This window comes from Habropoda laboriosa, unplaced genomic scaffold (genome assembly GCF_001263275.1).
Source record: "Habropoda laboriosa isolate 0110345459 unplaced genomic scaffold, ASM126327v1 scaffold89, whole genome shotgun sequence".
NCBI classification, from domain to species: Eukaryota; Metazoa; Arthropoda; class Insecta; order Hymenoptera; family Apidae; genus Habropoda; species Habropoda laboriosa.
In genome coordinates, this window is record NW_017100263.1 from 339,805 (window position 1) to 354,417 (window position 14,613).

The following is a 14,613-nucleotide window of genomic DNA, read 5'->3' on the forward strand; positions in this document are numbered from 1 at the left end:
TTATTGTTAAACAATTCCAACCCTTAGAGATGTCCAGAAAACCAGTGCCATGAAAAGTTAGAATATTGTCGACCCAAAATTTCCTACGCCAAATTGAGAGTAGAAGGTTTTACTAGGTCTATGAGTGTCCAATTAAAAAGTGATCCTTAAAATTAAAATGTAATCTGAAATTTCCTTTTCACGGATTTTTTACTCTGTACCAAAAAGTAATCGCATATAATTTTTGAGCCAACAACAAGTAACAATACGTCTATGATTTACGATCGATTCGAGATAAATCAAAGATCGACAGCTTATCAGAAGAGCTTCTTAATTCGCTATCAATTAATCGACTAGTAGCAGGCTTCCCAGGCAACGAACGTAGTAATACTGTCTAGAGCGTAGCTTTCCGAACAAAGAAATAGCTGGGCGTGTCAAACGGAGTACCTGAATAGAACCTTACTGGATTATCTATACCGGGCATAAAATAGCTTTAATTCGATTACGTGTTATTGGATGCGAACACCGGTATTTCGTACGGCTTCACGATCAGTTTCTCACCTCTTCAAGACTACAAAACTTGCTACTGCAAAAGCGTTAGAATTTCCGTTGTGAAAAAGAATTTTACAGCCACTTCCGACAATGTGATAAGAAATAATTAACTAAAATTTATTTGCGTTAAGTGGGCAACAAATAACGGTAATAAAAATTTCGCAAATAATTCGTTTTCATAGTGAACCCAAGGTTACCTTGTGGTTTTTATATGTTAGGTCATTCCGTAAGTTCGTGCCGAAAGCGAAACATATAGGTATTAATGAAAATCCAAGGAAATTCTGTAGCGACGACATAATTGTCTAACCCAAAAATGAAAATAGGAAAAAGTTGTGGAAGGCGCTTACGTTTTTTTCTTATCAAATTTAAAGGTTTGTTGGAAATATTGATACAAATTATATAATTCGACACGAACTTATGGGATGACCTAATAGAACTATATAATTTCTTCTTTATTATATTCTAGGGAACATTAAGACTACTTGTGAACAATGTAAACATAGAACGTTTCTTCGTAACGATTGTAATTTTATAACGCTTTGGTGTAATAAGATCAACGAAGACTGAACATAAAAGAACCAAATATCCACATTCAAGATTCTGCAGCAGCGTAGAATGTTGTACTGCGAAAAGTGGTGTGCAACATGTGTTAATATAAAGCTTCGTTATCGCTATATGTTGCTCACATAAGACAGACAAAATTTTTGTTAATAACTATTTCTCATTGCATAATTTGAAATGGCTAGAAAATCGTGTGACGCGTTACAGCGAATACTCTGTGTATCCATAAATATTATTCGCTCGAAATTATCAATAGGGGTTTTTCCAATATCAGCGATCAATGAAATGAATTATCTCGAAATTATCACCTACGCTATTTCTCTTCAAGTCGCTCATTTCAAGAATGCAAAATCGCTAAATCCTTTCATCAGAGTTGCAACGAAAAACATCGCATGGCTGATTGAAAGAGATTCACGAAGGAGTGCTAGAACGTCGAAGGAAATCAGTAAAGCAAATTCGGGCACGCGTCCCACAACACAACGATCAGTGTGCAGGTGGTTGCAGCAGGGGTTCAGCCACGGGGCAATAATCCGGGGTAGTCCCTTGTTCGGTCGAGCAACTTCCAGCAGGTCAGAAGCTCACGTAGGCATTCAGTCGTTAGTTGCGCAACGTCTTGGACAACTGTCCCGACCCGTGGCACTCGCAATCCGGTGATTTTTCTCGGAAGCATAACCTTGGGCCCCGGGCGCATGATTTATATTGGACAGTAAATCATAAGCCGGAGGAGAGCCGCTCTCCAGCGGAGGTTAACGAGACCCTAGGTGCCGCGACAATGCGAAAATGGGTCGGAAGTCATAATTCACCTCGGAGGAGTAGCAGCAGCCAGCCTGCTTCCTGCTTGGAGGAGCATAAACATTTCACTTGGAAGAAACTACGAATTTGCCAGAAGGAACATGCTGATAAACGGTTCCTCTCCGACTTTCACGGGCCCGGGGAGCTAACGCCTCGCAACCTGGAAGACACTTCCTGTCGGGAGATCTTCGATCTCCACCGGCGAGCTTCCTTTACGGGTACCACTACGCCTTGTTGCACAGGCCTCAACCTATGGCTAATTTTTCCGCATACGTGAAACGCACGATGTTGGATTGATACCGACTTACGATCAGTTGGCGGATACGTAAGTTCCCAGAAATCTTCGGTTTCGAACCGAACCTGACTTGCAACATGTTTATAACACGAGGAGTTAAGATTTTTCCAGAAAAGCAGAATGGTTGTTGCATCCTTGTGGAGTACAAGGTCGCAAGACAAAGGAGGCCGATCGATAAAAGCACCAGCCGAAGAATCGTTGCGGGGGTCGTTGCTCTCTCGAGTCACGGCGCATCGGTGCCGAATACGAAAGGGATTCGTACTCGCAGTGACGGGGTCGAGTCTCGTTTAAATAAGTTAGCAGCGCGGTGCGGCGCGGCTCAGCGTGGCGGCGAGCGCGGAGCGGAGCGGTGGCAAGACAGAGGGAGGCAGGGGAGAGATAGAGGAGGAATGAGAAATGAACGGGCAAAGAGAGACGCCGAGGGAAATTGCACGTGGCGGGCCGCGATTGGCTCGCACCTGTCTCCTCGGACCGCCCTCCTTCAGCCGGGATCGCATGCCTGCGTACCTAATACGCTTTCTTACTCGTTGCATACGCGGCTGCTTGCACCGCGTGCATGTGGATGCACACTTTCTCACCGGGCCAAGGTGTTCGTGCCGTGTAATGAACCACCGCCGCCCGGTTTGCCTCCTCCGCCCCCCACTCCGACAACGATCCGTCGCAGTCGCCGGCGGAGTGGGGTACCGGAACAAAGTGGAGGGGTGCGGAAGGTTCTCTAGGCGAGACAAGGACAGACGATAGTACATATTATACTTTTGTACGGGTCGCGCGGGGACGGTGGGGGCGGCAGCGAGGCATTGCCGCGGTTGCACACGGTTAATCTATCTCCGGGTAGACACTAAAGCGCAAGATGGAAGTCTCCTTCCATTACGATTGCCATATTTGCAACTCCGAGCCCCCCTTTCAACACCCCGCTTGAGATCTTCGCGACCGGGTTCCCTTTGTTCGCGAGTGACTGCTGTCGGCTCGATGAATTACGGACGGCTCGTTTTTCTCTTCGCTGGGGGCTCGCTTTCTGGAACGGGATAGCATGCGACGCGATTCGCGGGAGGGGACGCATTTTACCGCGACCTCAAGTGCCGATTCCTTCACCCGTTTGGCTGCACAATATAATGGATAATCGGTTAGGCTTCGGTTGCAATCGCCCGTTAGGCTTGTTTTTTCTCAGCTTTTCCAATACGCTGTTGGAAGAACGATAGTTCGTCCTTTATTCGTTATACGTTTCGTTCTTACGCTCACTATTGAAATCACTTTGTCCTTTCCTTTTTTTCAGGCAAATTGTACGTGCGCTTTTGAAGAACACGTTTCGGTTTGATACAAATTGCGGTAATTAAAATACGGTGAAGCATAAGGTTTAATCGACTAGAATGCATTCATGAGATATATACAGATGTATAGCATCCTACAGCAGTTACAATATGGACTGCTGCTGCCATCTGTTCAATATCTCTTCCAAAGGCAGCATACAGGGGAAGGGAAAGTATTGGATACACGCTAGTCACCACATATAGTGTTCTAAATTCAAGAACAATCTTGTGAATTTACAAGCGTAGTATTCTGGTGTTCACTTCGATAAAGTGAAACATGCAATTTTATGGAATAACGTGAATTGAAAGATTCACGTAATTGTGTAATCTCGAAACCGTCGTTTAACTCTAAAACTTTTCACGAAAAATTATTTGAGAAATTTCCATGGCCATTGCACTTTTCATTATTTTATAGAATCGTTTGTGCAATTACGAGGTATTTCGCACGAGTTTGTTACAGGTTGATTAAAACTCTAAAAGACGAGGACTTGTAGAATTGCTAGGCTATCGTGTAACTCATGTAACACGTTCCAAAGACAACGATAGCTAACAGGTTATCGTTATTATTAAAAGAAAAAAATTAGAAAGGAGATAAATCATGGTAAATTTTCATTAGATACATTAGTGAATGCTACATACGTAATTGGCCTGAATTATCGCTGAGAATAGCAAGTTTTCAAATTGCTTAACAATCAACGATACACTAAAAAGTTATTTGTTTCTCGGAAATAGTTAAGAATCAATCGTTCGAACGCATTTACACATAAAAGAGAATCGCTTGATCCAAATAACATTTGCCCCGGTTGAGAATTTTCCAACAAGTAGATCCACTAGCGGGACAAAGTGACGATAGAGCAAGTAAGTACTTACATTCCCCCGATACTGCTTATAGAGCAATACTCGCACTCAACGTCTTCGATCTGCCTCTTGCTTTCCAGCGAAAACTGTGCAATTCCCAGTCCCCCGTTAACAGACCCCGTTCCCCACCTCTCTCTCCCTCCCTTAAATCTCGAACATTTTCATCGTACGAATCGTAGTAGGAGTTATTGCAATCCGCGTGTTTGTTAGGCGATCAGTAACGCGTTAACCGTGTCCGGGCTTTGTTATCTTTGAACGAAGGCAACTCAGAAACAAAAACACCGTTCGCCGAGCATGAAGTAATAAAGAACCTGGCCGGCGCGACGGGGTGGTGAGGAAAGGGTCGAGAAGAGGTTGGTGGAGGAGGAGGAGGAAGTGTCGGGGAAGGGGGCGAAGATCGTTCGGCGACCTGTTAAGTAACCAGCAGATTTACAGGGCTCTATCTTATCGACTGGCCGCGTACACCGTCCCTCGGTGTGCACGTTTATTTATTCGTTTGCAAATGAATAAAGAAGGCCGATCGATGCTCGCGAACCGGAGCTGCAACGCTACAAGTCGCTATGGATTCCAATCTAGAAGTGGAAGTTGGCCGAGCTGCGCGCGGGGTGTGAGACCAGGTCTGGGCATGTCATACGCGAAACCCTTATCTCGTCCAAGCGAAATCATGATCGTTCCTCGCGAGAACCTCCCCATGGGACAGCCGGCTACACCAATTCACGGCCGCAACACGGAGTGTGAGAGGGTTTTAATGTTACCGCTGCTCGGCTCGGGAATTTATCGTTATTTGTAATCGCGGCCGGTCGAGTTTCTTGGCGGTTGCCTTTCGGCGGCCCTCTGCGACGGGGTGTACTCCCTTTGTGTTCCCTACGATCGGAACTCTCTTTCCTGTCGAACGACCCGTTGGCCCGTACTCTGCGGAAGAACTGTCGGAAAAATCCCTGCATATCGTATCGCGGTGTACACACCGCACGGGCCGGTGGTTAACGCGCTGTTTATCGACCAAGAGGAGAAATCAATTCTGATCTAATCCCAGCCAAGAGTACTTTGCTCTCTGGTCATTGTATCAGCAGAAAATCTTTCTAATCTTATTAGGTTCGCGCAAATGAAATGTCGTTTCTTCGAGGGTTCGATTAAATCACGTGTAATCGTCGATTTTTGTGCACAACAACATTGTACACTTGGCGTGCTAAAGTCTCCAATTATTAAATCGGATCGACGACTTTTTTTCGCTGCCAACGTAACAGCAGAAAATAAAAGAAATGTATTCGTTATTAGAACAAAACGAAAATTATAATATCAATAATTTCCGAAATATATTAGCGTTCTGCAGCACGGTAGAACGTATGGAGTAGCCGCCTCTGCACAATAGTGAAGAAGAAAGAATTTCCTGTAGTTACTCTTGTATCGGGTAGTAAACAAATTCATACTTCAGTTGTTTTTAACACTCTTGTCTGACGTAATAAATAATCGGAACGCTCGCCTAATTTTTTTTTATATCTGTTTAAATCTGAAAAAGCTGCGGTAGAAGGTGCTGAAAGTAGAAGTTCAGTATTTGGAGAAGGTTGTACAAATGTTGGGAATGTTAGGACGTTCGGATTTTCTTGGAAAATTAGCCAAGAGGAAGGCCGGATAGTGCCGCCGATGATAACATTTTAAGAGAAATTATTAAGCAAGCAAGGAATATGGAAATAAAATTATTAACAAATAAATTATTCCGAAATGAAGACACTGTAAATGTAGCATTCGAAGAATTTCTGATTTCAAAGACAGATGATTTTAGAAATTTGGCGTAAAGAAGCTAGTTAATCACTGGGAAAGTACAGAATCGTGTAAACATAATTTGGATTAAACATGTTATTTTTGCAAGAACAAGACGCGTCTGAAGTTTCACCTCAAAAAACGAAGTTTCATATGCACAAACCTAAATAATATCTACACATTGTGCACGATAAATACAGAATTTAAAGAAATTTACAAAAGTTTGATTGTTCAAGATTAGTTTCGTGTTTTGGATAAGAGATTCTGTGCCGCATGCATCATTAATGATACATGACAGCCATCGGAAGTGAAAAAGAATAATCAAACAAAAGAAGAATCAATGTGCCAAGAATTCAGCATCATCAATGTTCTTTTACAATGTAATAATTTAGGGTGACTTTTATCCGCGTTTCAGAGTTCTGCAAAAAACATGTAATTTTTCCGTGACACGGAACGTGTTAAGAATATAATCAAAGCATTCTTAAACAGTATAAGTAAGACGATGACAAGTTTCCTGTTTTGAAGTTAGGTACTTGCAAATTCTTCCTACATACTTGCTTTTCAAACGTCTATCCTTAAGCCAAGCCTAACCACTAAATCAAAGTGAATCAGAGAGTTTCATGCATAGAAGGATACACTTATTTCTCATAAAGCTGATAAGTATTGCAGGAAATAAAAGCATTCCTTTACGTACAATTAGTTTCCCGTTTCGAAAGCTTTAAACAAAGTAAGCAACAAGTTGCATCGGAGTTTCTAGCAAAAGAGCATCTTTTTATCGAAAATTTGTATCGCAAAAAGGATCGAAAATATGAGAAATAAAGTTGTTGCTTGAAAGATTTAAATTCTTCCTTCGCATCTTTATTATCGTCACACGTAGCGCGTTTGCACCTTGATTAGAAATAATCAAAGAAAAATAAGCCGGAATATCATGCAATGTGTCGTCGCCGTTCCGACCGGCTCCGAGTTCTTCCCTAACGCAAACCGCAAACCAAGGCGTAATAATCGTAATAATCAGCGCGGCAATAACGAGCAAAAGGCGTGGCACGTGAGGAAAGCACCAAGAAAAGGGGCGTGCGTGCTAAACTGTTGGCGTGCGTGTTCGCGTTATAACAAGATGGGACCCTTTTACCGTGGATTATTATTTAAATGCTCTCACGGGCCTGGTTGAACGGTATAAACTCAAGGAAGAGCGAGAGTTCATTATTTTCGGACACCTGCGGCATTCGTTTCTTTGAACGATGAAGTTTCTATTAAATTAATATCATTTGAATAGAATACGTTGTAGGAGATATTGTAGTAAAATTTACGACGAATTACTTGCATTATTTAAAAAGCAAAAATGTGACAGAGGAACGTTAGTAGAATTTATGAGCACCTAAAAGCGCTAAGAATTATTTAATATACTCTATGGTGAGATACCTAATCTTCATTCGAGAAACGATATGACCGAGGAGATAAGAGCGCGTCGAATCGAAAATTAGTTGGAAACCATGCGACCGTAAAAATCAAATCTCCGGCTAATCGAGTAACAGTAGAACGTCCTCGAGATCTATTCAGTCGCGACTCTGCGTCTTAACCGACGAGTTGAACTTGACCAGAAAGTTAAGGAGATTTGCGACGTACCGATCGGTCACGCAGCTTATAGAACCAAAGCCGAACCATTTAATTAATCTAATCTTCATCCAGGTTGGCGGTATAACCCTCGACAGAGGGGGAAAGGGAGGGCTAGGATGACGGTAGGAGAGGGGAGAGGGCGCGGGTGAGTGGATCATTGCGTGGCAGCGCATGTGAACATTGTTCTGGGCGCTATTTAAACGGCGTTTGACCAACAGGTCAATCTGCTGGCACTAATGCACTCACGTCTCTATAATAGACCGGCCAAAGTTACAGCAGAACGCGAAGATCGTTTCCTTTTACTATTGGCCGCTATTCACGGGGTGTACAGATAAGATTGTGACTCGAATATACACTCCCGTTCATAAGTAAGTATTAGGACACTTATCGAATGTGAAGCGTACTGAAATTTAGTCAATTTCCCTGAAATCTATTGAAATTTACCGAACTCTGTTGGAATCTACCAAAATGTACTGATATCTATTGGAATATTTGAAACCTATGGAAATCTACTAAGTTTCACTAAAATCTATCGAACTTTGCAAACATCTACTGAAATCTGCTTACCAGTTTGATATAAAATTATACGACACGCGACAGTCATTACAAAATTATTAAGATCTTAAAAGAAAAATGTGCATATGAATATTTTTATTAATATGTGACACTAACTTTGGCGGGAAAATGTAATTTAATACATTTTACACGAACATAATGGGTGTCCTGATACTTATGAACGGCAGCGTACATAAAGTTTAATCGCGTAATGCAAAAGTACGATGTAATTCAATTCATTTCATTCAAGTCGAGGAGATTCCAGTTTAACAAATTTAAAGCTTCACGTCGAACTCAACAGAGTGAAGTTTATGATTCTCGTTTAACTCATTTTTTCCCTATACCTAGTTATTTTCAGTTTTACTGCATTTTAACGGATGCGATTAAACTTTCGAGCGGTAGTGTACGTGTGTATACGTGAACGTCTCGCTTTTCACATTTTCTCCGACCAACAGCTCTGAATTCGAATGATCAAGTAGACGGTTCGCGATTTTACAACGATACACGATAATTAAGTGTCCCGTCTGCTTGCCGATCCTCCTGTTATGCAGAAGACGAGCAAAAAGCGCAAGAGGCGAGAAAATGAAGCGAGTAATGCTCCCTAGGAAACCGGTCCACGGGGTTTTCGTTAAAAAATCGCCGCACTTGTTCCAACCAACTCATCGGCCATCAACTAGATGTTTTGAGAATCACTCGGATGGTATTAATTGGATGTTTAATGAAAAATGCTGGTGCAAGCGAACTGAAGTAGCAGTCGTTTCTGCTTGATCCTTCAAATGCATAAGATCGAAGCAAGATTTAATCAAATTATACGTGATCTGTACTGTTCAGCAATGAGAAGTATTTCCAATTAATTTTCATTAATAAACTTCCGTGCGGTGAGAAATTTTAATAACGTATGAATATTTTAAGGAGCGTTAACTTTGTACGAGCCATTTTGGATATGTGAAAAATATGTCAATGCTTTTTGCGAAACTTTAAATGTATATGGAAGTATTAGTAACGGTATTAAATATTTTGAATTAACTGGTTAGCATTCTGTTGCATTGTTTAACATAGTTATCATTCTGTTGCAGTGAAAAGAGTCATGTGTCATGTGATTTCACCGACTTATACGACTGGAAGTATAACTTATTCTGGATTAAAAAATGTGCATCTCTTACATATTTGTGTTACAAACGTTTAGAAAAGCACGTTCGAAGAGTAACGCGTATTGTTTGCAACGAAAACAACGAAACATCCTACACATAAGTATATGCAAACAAATGGTATCACGTTAAACAAGATGTATCGTAAAAAGGAAAAGGTGGAACACTTTCCTCTTTTAAAGCTACAGAAAGCACTTAAATTGCTACGTTTGCAATACTTTACTAGAGACACTTTGTGTAGGTTCAAATACGGCAAGTATTAACGAACATCGTAATTTCTGTTTCTTATTCGTGACAGGCATCCTTTTAAAACGTCAGTGGATAGAGACTTTATGATTGCACACGCGAATTACTTATTGTTTGATTAAATAAACGACGAATTAATGGCGGGGTTTCCGGACCTTTTTCGTAGTGGCGCGTGTATTCGCGCCATTACTAAGATTTACGCTTTGACCCGGCCAAGTTTTATCCGCTCGATTGGCAATGTCCAATGAGCGACGATTAATGCCACTCGTTTAGTCGGTTCGCGGTAGCGGCTATTGGCTTTAACTCACCGTTTGAAAACTGAATTATGCGCGTGAACAAAATTTTCAGGCATCGTTGAGATTAGCCCTCTCGATGATTTACAGCTAGCCGAGATATTCGCAGAACCAGTTCGAATCGCAAAACTTGTAACTGGCACAATTTCCAGTTTTTTTCCCAGACTTACTTACGCGCTCGAAATAATGAGAACACTTGTTTTTCGAGAAGAAAGGAGAAATTGTTAATGTCGTTTATTGTGTGAATGCGTTTTGCGTAAATTTACGAATTTAGTGTACATAAACTGTGTTTTGTGCTTCGGTGTCTCGATTCTTTATGGTTGCATTTTAAAATAAGGATGAGTTACGAAAACATGGAATAATATTGTATCCGCGAAGGAATACGAAGCCAACTTCTCAACGATGTCTCACTATCAACTGTACTTATTGTTAGAAACATTCTGTCATCGACGTGAAACCGTCATAATAGAAAATAATTACTTTTCGTACTGGTAGGTATTTCGAAAATATTTTACGCATATAGAAGACGGGAAAGAAAGTATTGTAAGCGGATAGATACAAAGAAATGTTTCTTTCTTAATTTTTAATTCACATGTCTCTGCTGCAGGATTTTGTCAAAATGTTAAAACATTACATTTTACGTCAATATCTTTTGAATTATAAATGATTTTACTAATACTTTATGCTCGTTATCACAGGAATCGGAAGTGCATCTTAGAAATTGTTAGAAAATTTCAAAGGACGATAAGGAAATTTTGGAATCGTCTTCTCAGATACAAGTTCTGAAGATTTACACTGCTGTTTATAAGTATTAGTGCACCATATTATAGGATTTAAGTTACATTTCTTCACCAAAGATAGTATTATATCGTCACCTTAATGCTATAACTAGACATTTCAAGCTTATTAATAGAACAACTGAGTTCATTACCGAGTTTCAGCGCAGAACATGAAATTGATTTTAAACTGATCCACTATTAATCTTTGTAAATAGAGTTGTCTACTTTTAGCATACCACAGTTGCAAAGACAATGCTACTTCTGATGCACTTATTCAGAAAACGTCAATTTACGAAAATTAGGGAAGGAAGTGCAATGAAATGTGCAAAATTTAATTAACGCCTTCTTTACCACGAGATTTCAAAATGAATAATTCTTTTGTTTGGATCTTGATAATTTTGCAACGATTGTTTAGATTTAGTTCACATTCAATAAGTGTCGTAACACTTGTGAACGGAAGCGTACATCGGAAATAAAGGATAAGATGAGCAAAATATACTATCAATGTTTTCAACTCTATTGATGAAATGACAAGTTTCTTTTTTTATAAAGTGCAGTATAGAATAGCCGAGCTCGTCAGACAGTAAGATAAGATGTTCACTCAAATGCCAAAAGTGTAAAGTATAACGTGCAAGTTAAATTTGGATTACACACGATTGCGCACAATTAAGTCTATGATAGATAAATATCAGATGAAAATTGCTGACATTTACATTTGGCAAGAGCCAGTAAACGCTATATTTGCTAATTATTACTTGGTAAACTGACGGCAGCATCTGATTAGGGAACAATAAGAATATTAGGAGACTCGAATTTGCCAGATTTTTTCGCATCATTTTAGCTCGGACGAAATTAATGTAGGAAGTGAACGATATTTTTATTAACACTCGCGATATAGATTTAATATCTACGATAGTCTATGAATCATTTCTGAGCTATGCAACGTGTTATATTCCACAGTACAACCGACTTATTTTTACGCAAACGTTTACAATTGTTTTAAAATAAAATTATGTATGTACCTAGATAACACAAACTGAACGTTTAATAGGTAAATCTCAGGCAGTTCGAAATTTACCTTGTTCTCCAGCTTGCACGCGAAACCGAAAGAAGGTTCTAAAAATTAACTCCAAGCTAGCTGATATTCAAGTCAGATATTATGCAAAGGGTTGATGCAGTCTAAGAGAAACTCCTGGGTTATCTATCTCTGTACAATTCCCTCGTCCCTGCACCCCTTGATGACCAACCCTTCCTCTTGGGTGTGATTAATTCTCTGAGTGCACGGACTACGCTTGAAAAGCTGGTTGACACGAGAATCGTGATGCTTGAAATATTCGATTGAATCGTTCACGTCAAATTTCCCATCACTCGGGAAATAAACGAGATAAAAATTGTCTTAGAAGGAAAAATATGCGTTTGGCTTAGAGACTTAACGTGTAATGGCAAAATCCTTTCTATTTTTTAATTAAACTCCCTCAACGAATGATTACAATATTGTTTCGTTAAGCTGAATCATTTTTCCTTTTCTTTTTAGCTGATACTTTCCTAAGGAAATTAAGCGATATAGTAAAACAGACACTGTTGGCATCGAAACTTCATCTCGAGAAGCGATTTTAATAGTTGGAACGCTGTTAATAAAACTTATACCATTATTCGACGTTAGCAAGCAACTTCTGTGCAAATTTGCTTTTTAACGAAACATCGTTAGGGATAAGATATTTTACCACAAGATGACATATTTTCAAACATTCGTTCATGTTCCTTTCCACAGTACTGTTCAGAAAAATAATTTTAAATATTAGTACGGACAATTGTTTTAATAATGCACTTCAATTGACGATCCCCTCTTCTCTCATGCTTTGCAATACTTCCTTTTCGAAAAATTGTCAGCTAAAAGCTTAATTACCTTTCCGCCGGTACCTCGGGGACCACGTGGCGGCGTCAATAATAATATCATAGGGAAAAATATCTTAAAGCTGGTCTATGGTTAATGGCTCGAGAGCAATTGTCGAGAGAAGTAACTGCGGGCAAAAGGAGAACCGGTCAGGCTCCGAAAATGGACGAACAACGGAGCAGCTGCGGGGGTGTTCGCAGCTGACCATCGACGAGAGGAAAGAAAAAGTGGGGGCGACACGAGGCCGGCGTTGACCATCCGCCCTGACGGGCCATTGTCCAGACACGTGCCTATTAGAAACACGCCAATTCCCGTTGATAAAGTCCTTCAGTCCTTTTACCACTATCCCCCCATTATTCTCGGCTAGCTGTCGCTCTACCTGCGGAATATTTTATAATCGGTCGAGAGAAATGGGTCGACTCTGTTCCCTTTGCAGAGCTAATCAACGCCCACGCAAGCTGCGCTCCAGTTCGAGCATTGTGATAAACCGCGGCTGTGTTGAATCCTGTGAAACCTCCTGAATTGTTGCCTGATTGCAAAAACCTATTTATCCTTGTTTGTTCTCCTTATACACAGGCTACACGTGTGTTAAAAGGAGACGCGTAACTGTACGTGCGCGTTGTTCACAAATTAGCTCTTCCCTAAGGTTGAATTTCCATTGATTTCGAAATGCGGAGATAAAGGGAACGACAACGCCGATCGAATGATTCTTCGAAAACAAGCGGGTCAAATTTATTTACGATCAGAAACATTCTCTTTGTCGTCGCTAGATATTGGTAGCTGGTTAAGGGTTCAGCTTGCGACCAGCCGTTTGGAAATGTTTCCACTGAATCGGGAGCGCGGCGACTCCGCAATGCTTTCGTATACCAGACAGAGTGAAAAAGTTAGTTGCACTTGGATTAGAAAAGAAAAGTATTGAGCGGTTTTCAGTGTAGGTAATAAAATTTATCAAACGGAATATTACACTGAAATCAGTGGTTATTGTTGAAAATTCTAAATCTGAAACGCTCGTATTTGATATTAAACACTTTTTCTAGAGTTAAGTAACTTAATGTTAGTAGTATTAGGTGTTAAAGAGGATTTCCCATGGCTCGAAACTTCACTTCTCGCGCTTTTCTAGTTAGAGAAATTGACATGCGACGTTGAAGAAACACGTCTGATAGACAGGCCACGCAGGATTTCTTGTCATTTCCGCGCGTTTATCCCCGAAAACGAGGGAAGAGGGTGAGAAGGATAACAGCTGCTTTCTCATCTCTGTTTTCCCTGATCCCGAAATTCAGCCACGCGACTTCCTCTTGCCACTCAAGCCGGGATCCCCTTAGCCGAGTTTTGCCTTCGATTACGGCTGATTATTTTTAAATGTTTTCACGGGGAAAAGTTATTTATAAGCGCGCGTGATGAGTGACCCTTGACGGGCCTGCGTTTATCGAATTTCTCCTTGTTTATGTTTCGAAAGGAGGGATGAGAGGAGGTTGGATAGGGGTTGTGTCCAAATTTTCTTCTTGTTCATTCAGCTTGAAACTACCGGATTACAATTTTCGAAATATGTCACGCGTTTTCTAATAACACTGATTTATCATTTTTATGATAATTATATGTGTAATTGAAGCATCAGTCAACTTGCTGAAGCATTCCAAAAAACTTTTTTATAAGAGAAACTCTATAAGTATGTGTAAAAAATCAAGGAAATATATGCTCACGGTTTGATTGAAGCATTTTCGAAAGTTACTATAAATCGGAGTATCGCACAGAGTTAAAGTATCACAATTGATTTTAAGACATAGATATTAGGACACCTATGTTCATACAAAAATTTATTATACGATTTGAATTACATTTTTTCGCCAAACTTAGTGTCATATTCGTTCCAGTGTTTTTCTCGTAAGTGGTAGGTTTGTGAGAAAAATAGAAAAGAGCAAAGTTTCGTTACTTTTTATACTATATTAGTATAAAATAATTCTTCAGAATAAATCTAGTATAGA